Raw genomic sequence first — 7754 nt, forward strand, 5'->3', positions numbered from 1 at the left:
TAACGTAAATTAACGCATCATCATCCTTGTATTGTAACTATCGTTACATTATATGAACTGCAAATGCTTTTTTTTTTTGCATCTATGCGCGATTAGACTAAAGAGAAGGCTCTGTATGTGAATGTCCTGATGCACACACTCATTCATTCATTCCATTCCAATGATGCACACACGACGCGCAGAAAGACGCAACAGATGTAATGTAGTAGGCTACAACAGATCACTTTCCCATACCGCAACTCCGACTACGGAAGCCTGTTAGCTCAAAGGCGCAGTGCTTTCTTGCAATTGGGTCGGTTCATGTTCACACCGTAAACGAACCATACCAGAGTTCCTTTGGAACCGTACCGAGACCACCTCTTCAGCTGGGTCTCGGTTCGGTTGTTTGGTCCGCACCCGAGTTCGATTGCTGTATTCACACCTGCCCAAAAAGTCCGCACCAAGGGGGGAAACGAACTAGAAATCGATTAAATCGAACCAAACAAGGCAGGTGTGAATACACCCTAAGACTATTTGGTTGACATATTATCGTTTCAGAGGAGTTGTTAAACAGAATTATATAACTTAATTAAACAAAAATAAGTCTTATAAGGGTCAAATATTTTTTTTTAAACATGCTCTACCAAACGGTTGAGTTGTCCTTTTAAGGTAGTAAAAATTAGTTAATAAAATTAGCTAATGTTGGTAAAATTAGCTAGTTACAATGAACACAAGGGTTAGTGTTGTTAAAATGATTAATTTTAATATTATTCAATTACATATTTGATGAAAAATATTTGATCAATATCATTTTTTCACCATTTCTGTACTGTATTATGGTAAATATCAAGAATACATTTGAAGAATTAATACCAATTCTGGTGTTACTATTAATTTCATAATTTAAAATTGACTATGTATGTGTATTACTATATGACTAGCATTGTAAGAGCCATCAATAGCAGCCATCAGATTTTTTTATTGGTCAAGAAAATGCACTTAATATGACTTGTTCTGAATGTTGTTCTTTTATTATGAACAGACGTCTCAACCGTTTGGTAGAGGATTGTATCTAAAATACTGTAGGGTCTAATTAAAAAAATTTTTTTTGATTGTTGTTATTGTTATCAATTGAATAAAAAATGCAAAGAAAAAATTTTTCCTTTGCTTTTTTCATGGTGCGTTTTATTTAAATTCTATTTTCCATCCCTGTTATTTTGAGATAATTAAGTATTTCTCGATTTTTCTAAAGCACAATTCAATAGATTTGGTGAAATGTATTAAATCAATCTCAATTTATCTAATAACTCCTCTCTTTCCCTAGTAAATTTCACATAATGTATGCCAGGCGCGTCGTTAGACATGGGCATTCGGGGCTTCAGCCCCGGATTTTTTTTTTTTAGCCCCGGATCTTAAAAAAATTAATTTATTGATAATTATTATTATTTTTTAATATTTTTGTATTTATATAAAAAAAAATGACCGGGTCTTTTAATCTATCCTTCGGAATCATGTATTAAAGACGATTAAAATGTGTTCAAGCAGATCAAAGTTACTATGGTTACTATAGTTACAGCACGCTTGCATTTAGAGTGCACACCAGAGGAGAGAGAGAGCCTGAAAGAGCCATCAGTTAACTTACAGCTTTAGGGCTTGACTGTCATTGTTGTTTGTGGCTTCTGGTGGTAGCTATTATGGACATTAGAGGGGGAAGGTATACTATATACTATATGAAGACTATAGTATAATGTGAGATAGAAATAAAAATTTAAGTCGTTAAATTCAAGATCACGTAAACGTTTCCCTCCGCTGCGGCTGTCATTCTCCATTCAGCATCAAACAGCGCGTTGCGTTTGGTTACGACAGTCAACGATGAAACTCTCTCCAAGATGATTCAATGTTACTATTATTATAGGCCTACTTTATCGGACGGTAGATAAAGCTATATGGTTTCGCATAAAATGACTATCTTGCTGGACTGTATTGCTGTACCTTAATATTCGTTCTCTTTCATCATCTCGTTTCGAGATCCACCTATGGGAAGGGCATCCGTACCTGACCTCTGCAGAAGCATCCAATTGCACCAAGTCTGGCTAACAGACAGAAGCGCGCAGCCAATGCCAGGTGAGGCCACACCCCCTTACCTACGGGCATATCACAGCTGGGCGCGCTGCTATTCCTCAGTTGACATTCGCTTCTCGCGATCTCTGCATTGACACAGTTCGGTTGGATTAATGTTACGCTGCTCACTTTCGAGTCTTCAGGAGGACATATCGCCAGATCAGCCTCCCCCAGACGTGAGTGACAGTCGTTTCTTCAGCCTATCCGCTGTGTTTTTTGCATCCGGAGCTGCCCGAGCTCTCGCTGTCCTTCACCTGCTCCTCCTTTACATGGCTGCCCGCCACGGATTTTTCCGAGTTCTTCACCCTTGGCCCACCCATGGCTATGTGACCGTCTAAACAGCCGCTTCCCCCGGGGAACAGCCTATCACGACGAGCCTGCCCGGCCGCGTGTGGTGCTCTCATCGCCGCTAAGGACCCTCTCGTTCTGCGCGGTCTGCTTGGGCTTAACACGCTCAAGCTTTGGAGAACCCGGAGAATTGCGGTCATTGTAATTGCTGCCCATGTAGCTTTTACTAAGCCGGCTTTTAGTTGCACGACACAGCGCGCCGTGCTCGGCCTTTCTGACTCGGAGGGGAGACACGGTGATGATGACGCGCTACCGGGGGACTCCCGGAGCGCCACCTCTCTAAAATATTTGAGCTGACATCAGCCCAATCCGCATTCCCTGAAGAGGACATCTTCGCGGGAAAACCTCACTCTCGTTGACGAACCGGTCGGTTCCGGCGACGGGGATGACGCGGTCCTTTTAGCGTTCCCTTGGCTAGCGCTCACGCGGCTTTGCTTCAGTCCATCCCCCTGGAAGTTTGTGAGCGAGCGGCCGTTCGTCTCAACATTGTGTGGCCAGCTCCACAGAGCGCCACCGACCAGGATAGGAATTTTTACGACATGTAAACACTGGGACCACCGCCCAGTCTGAGGAAACAACTCTTAAGAACGTTTTTTTCCAAAAAAAAGCGTTCGCGAAGCTCATAAGCACGGCTGGAGCGTCCCGCTAGACTGTTAACACGGTCTCACAGGCCTTGATGTGTTACGATTACGTGTTGAGGTTTTCAATTTATGCCTTCCTAGAAAGGCGGTCCCGGACGCAAGCGGCCTGCCTGTTGTTCGACCATTGGGATTAACGTTAACTCAGGGTCTCCCACCTACGGTCGGTTAATCCCGTCTCGTGGCTGCCCAGCCCGTGTGTTAGTGGACGTTGTGTGTGTGTGTCCCCCTCCCCCCACAACAACAAGTTACAGGGGGGGGGGCTGTCGTGAGGAAAAGTACATAGCAGTGTTACCACACCGCACGCACTTGGTTCCCCTCACCCAGTTATTAAAGGCTTCGGCCCCAGTGTTTCCCAACACAAAACACACACATTACTAAACAACACATTTAATAAACGAATCAAATGAATTCGTGCAGATTTATATATCTGCCAACATAAAGAGCAAATCTCTCTGATCCCATGCATGTCGCCCTGAGTCCGTCCACAAGAGGGCGCCATTGCCTCACAAATCAACCAACTGGGCTCACACAGCTCAGTTGCGGCTGTCCAGCCGATGTGTTTTTAGTGGACGTTGTGTGTGGAAGGCCCCTGTGTTCCCCAACACAAAACACACACATAACTAAATAACACTTAAAAAAAAACAAAAAAATTTTTTTTAAATAAATCCGTTACAGAGAGAGTATCTCTCTCCGCGGATATTATTTTTCTGCCTGCACTTGAGACTGCCCAGTTCATGTGTTCAGGAGATATGTGTTTTTCCCCACTTTTGGGGGCACCTTGTGAGGGAAAGTTCAGCACAGTGGACACCACACTATGTTCCCCTCACTCTGTCAATAAAGGCTTCGGCCCCAGTGTTTGCCCAACACAAAACACACAAAGCTACGAATCAAATGAATTCGTTTTGGAAAGAAGACCTCTCTCCGCAGAGAAAACTTCTCACTGCAGAGAGAGGAAATCCCTCCGAACCCCTGCATGTCGCCTCTAGTGTGCCCACTACATGGCGCCTTTGCATCACAAATGAACCAGCTGGGCCCATACAGCTCCGCTCCGGCCCGAGTGGGGGCGCTCGCGAGTCACAAAGCGGCTTGGCAAGCCGTTTCAGCGCCCGAGTGGGTTTTTGCGTACCGTAATCCAGGGTTACAAGCTGCAGTTTGCAATTAAACCTCCGCATTTCAACGGCGTTCTCTCTTCTCACACAGAAGAAAACGCCTCACACATTCTGAAAGAGGAAATTTCCTCCCTCCTAACAAGGGAACGATTCAGATGGTGCCACCCAATCTGATAAACCATGGTTTTTATTCCTGGTATTTTCATGTTCCAAAAGGCGTGGCGCCCCGCCCTATATTGGACCTTCGATTGTTGAACAAACATTTGAGGAAATACAATTTCAGAATGTGACACAAGGCTCTCTCGCCTGTGCCATAAAGCAGAACGACTGGTTCACATCAGTCACATCATGCTTTCTTTCACATAAGCATCTACCCTCCACACAGGAAATATCTTCGTTTCGCCTACCAAGGCATTTGTTACGAATTCACAGTTCTTCCGTTCGGGCGCAATTTGAGTCCCCGAACTTTCTGTCTGTGTGCGGAGGTGGGCATGGCGCCCCTGAGACTATCAGGCCTGAGAATTCTGACTTACTGGCTCATCATAGCCAAATCAAAGGAGAAGGTGTCGCTGGACACCGGCCGGGTGCTCGCGCACATCACATCCCTCGGGTTCAAGGTGAATGCGAGCAAAAACAATCTGACTCCCAGTCAGAATGTCATTTTCCTGGGCTTGGAATTGAACTCAGTCTCCATGCGAGCGCGTCTCTCTCAAGAGCGCGTTCGCTCGCTGATGGACTGTCTGTCTCAGTTCAGAGAAGGGGCGAGAGTACAATATCGCACATGCCTCAGGCTGCAGGATCTCATGGCTACATCTATCCAAGTTTTGCCATTGGTCTCCTGAGAATGAGAGCGTTCACGAAATGGGTTTTGTCACTACATTTCAGCCCGATTCGCGATCTCTGCCGCTCGGTAACGATGACGCGCGCCTGCTCGGCGGCCCTGCGCCATTGGGAGAGCGAGAACTTTTACGCACGGGGAACCCCCCTCGGGACGGTACGATGCGAAAAGTTTTGACGACAGATGCGTCCTTAACAGGCTGGAGAACCACCCAGGAAGGCAGAACGGTGAACGGTCTGTGGCTGAGCAGACTACGTTCAGCGCACATTAACTATTTCACGAGTTTACATGTTAATGAAATCTGATGTAATATTATAATGCGTATTTGGCTTGCTGTCCGGGGGGAGGGCTCCGAGCTCAGAATTCGGCCCGACCCCAGAGTACTCCCCCCATAACCTTAGAGATCATGGGTAACTATGAGCGGACCCAGCCGAATGTGGGGTGAAGGGGTGGTGGTGGGATGCTGAGAAATTAGTCATGAGACAGGAGGTAAGGGAAGGCTTTATTTATACTGGCTTCTTCTTGCGCTGATTGGATGATTACCTGAACATGCTCCTCCCGAACTTTGTTTACATAAAACTTCATTTAGAGCTTTTACTATTTGGAAAGCTCTGAATCATTTTCTGCCTTGCCTGCAGGGACATCCCGTTTCTAGTACGGTGCGATAATACCACGGCAGTGGCTTATATCAACCGTCAGGGTGGCATGCGCTCGTCGAAACTCCACGCTCTAGCTTACAGGCTTTTGGTGTGGAGCAGACAGGTTTTTCTGTCATTACGCGTGACTCATGTCCCGGGCATTGGGAACAGAGGTGCGGATCTGCTATCGAGGGGAAACCCAATCTACGGGGATTGGCGTCTTCACCCGAAGATAGTGGAGAGGTTATGGATGAGATTCGGACAGGCAGCCGTAGATCTTTTTGCCTCGCGCGAAAATCACCATTGTCCTATGTTCTTTTCACTAAAGGACGTGGACGCGCCCCTCGGGGCAGACGCACTGGCCCACCCATGGCCCAAAGTGCTGCTGTATGCTTTTCCTCCCCTGTGCCTGATAATTTTCACACTGGCCAGGGAGAGAGAGCACGGCCTGTCTCTCATTCTGATAGCACCCAGGTGGCCCAAAGCCCCGTGGCTGGCAGAGATAATCCCTCTGTTATACGCCGAGCCATGGCGCCTCCCCCCTCGCACGGACACACTGTCCCAAGCCAACGGGGAGATTTACCACCCCCACCCGGACAGGGTGGCTCTCTGGGCCTGGCCCGTGAGAGGACGAACCTAAATGCACTGGGGCTCCCGCCGCGTGTAATCGCCACTACTCAGAATGCCAGGGCCGTTCTCACGCGATCCCTATATTGCTGTAAGTGGCAAGTGTTCGAAGGGTGGTATGATGGGCGTGGTTTCACATCTTATCAGTGCTCGGTGCCTGATATTTTGTGTTTCCTGCAAGACCTCATGGAAAGAGGCAGGTCCTTTTCCACTATTAAGGTCTACCTGGCTGCGATTTCAGCCTGTCATGTGGGTTTTGGGGCTCCACCGTCAGGCAGCACCCTCTAACCCGCAGATTTATGGAGGGTGCACGCCGCTCTTTGCCGGTCATCAGGAGATCTGTTCCAGAGTGGGACCTCTCCATGGTGCTGGAAGCGCGGTCTCTGTATCCTTTTGAGCCTCTGGGGAGTATTTCCCTTAAGCTGCTGTCCCTCAAGACAGCTTTGCTCTCGGCCTTGGCATCTGCTAAACGGGTCAGTGAGCTACATGCACTCTCGGTTCACCCCTCGTGCGCCAAATTCTCCCTAAGTGGAGATAAGGTTTTCCTTAAGCCTAACCCGGCCTTCATGCCGAAATGCTTCCCTGCGTTCACTTCGGAGGTTTTGGAGCTATCCGCTTTTCACCCTCCACCCTTTGCCTCCCCGGAGGATCAGGGGCTGAATGCTCTGTGTCCCGTCCGTGCTCTGCAAGCATATATGACCAGGACCAGTGCTTTCCGCAAGAGCGTCCAGCTCTTTGTTTCGAGGGCTCCCCTGCACAAGGGGAGTCCCATTTCAAAGCAATGCCTCTCACATTGGCTTGTGGACGCTATACTATGGCTTATGAAGCAAAGGGAGTGCAGCCCCAAGGGGCATCAAAAGCTCATTCCACAAGGGGCTTAGCCGCCTCTTGGGCTTTGTTCAGGGGAGTGCCACTGCAGGACATCTGCTCCGCGGCCAGCTGGGCCTCTCCTCATACCTTTGAGCGTTACTACCGGTTGGATGTCACCAGAACTTCGGTGGCACACTTGGTCCTAGGCGTAGGGTCCTCTTAGCCCTTTCCCACAGCCCCGTTTGGTTAACCAACGAGGAGTGAATGGGCCGGCTGGCCATGTTCATTCCTGTCACCAAGCATTCGCATTCCTTCTTGGGTTTAGCTATGTGCATTGGTGGTGCGGGGGCCATTATCATGTATGTGTCTCATGCATGTTTCATGCCCTGCTTGTCCACAGCATTTAGCGTGGCGGAAGACTTGCAGGGTCATGTTTGTGGGACGTGTCAGGCACCGCCTCTCTGAGGTGACCGTCCTTCTCTGGCCTTCAGAACCTCACTGTGAGTGTATTGGGCAATCGGGGAGCTGTCCATGTCTCTCCCATAGGTGGATCTCGAAACGAGATGATGAAAGAGAACAATAGGTTACTGTCGTAACCCCGGTTCTCTGAAACATCGAGTGGAGAGATTCACCAGCTATGCCC

This window comes from Rhinichthys klamathensis, unplaced genomic scaffold (assembly GCF_029890125.1).
Source record: "Rhinichthys klamathensis goyatoka isolate OS25496 unplaced genomic scaffold, OSU_Roscu_1.1 h1tg000036l_1, whole genome shotgun sequence".
Taxonomy (NCBI): Eukaryota; Metazoa; Chordata; class Actinopteri; order Cypriniformes; family Leuciscidae; genus Rhinichthys; species Rhinichthys klamathensis.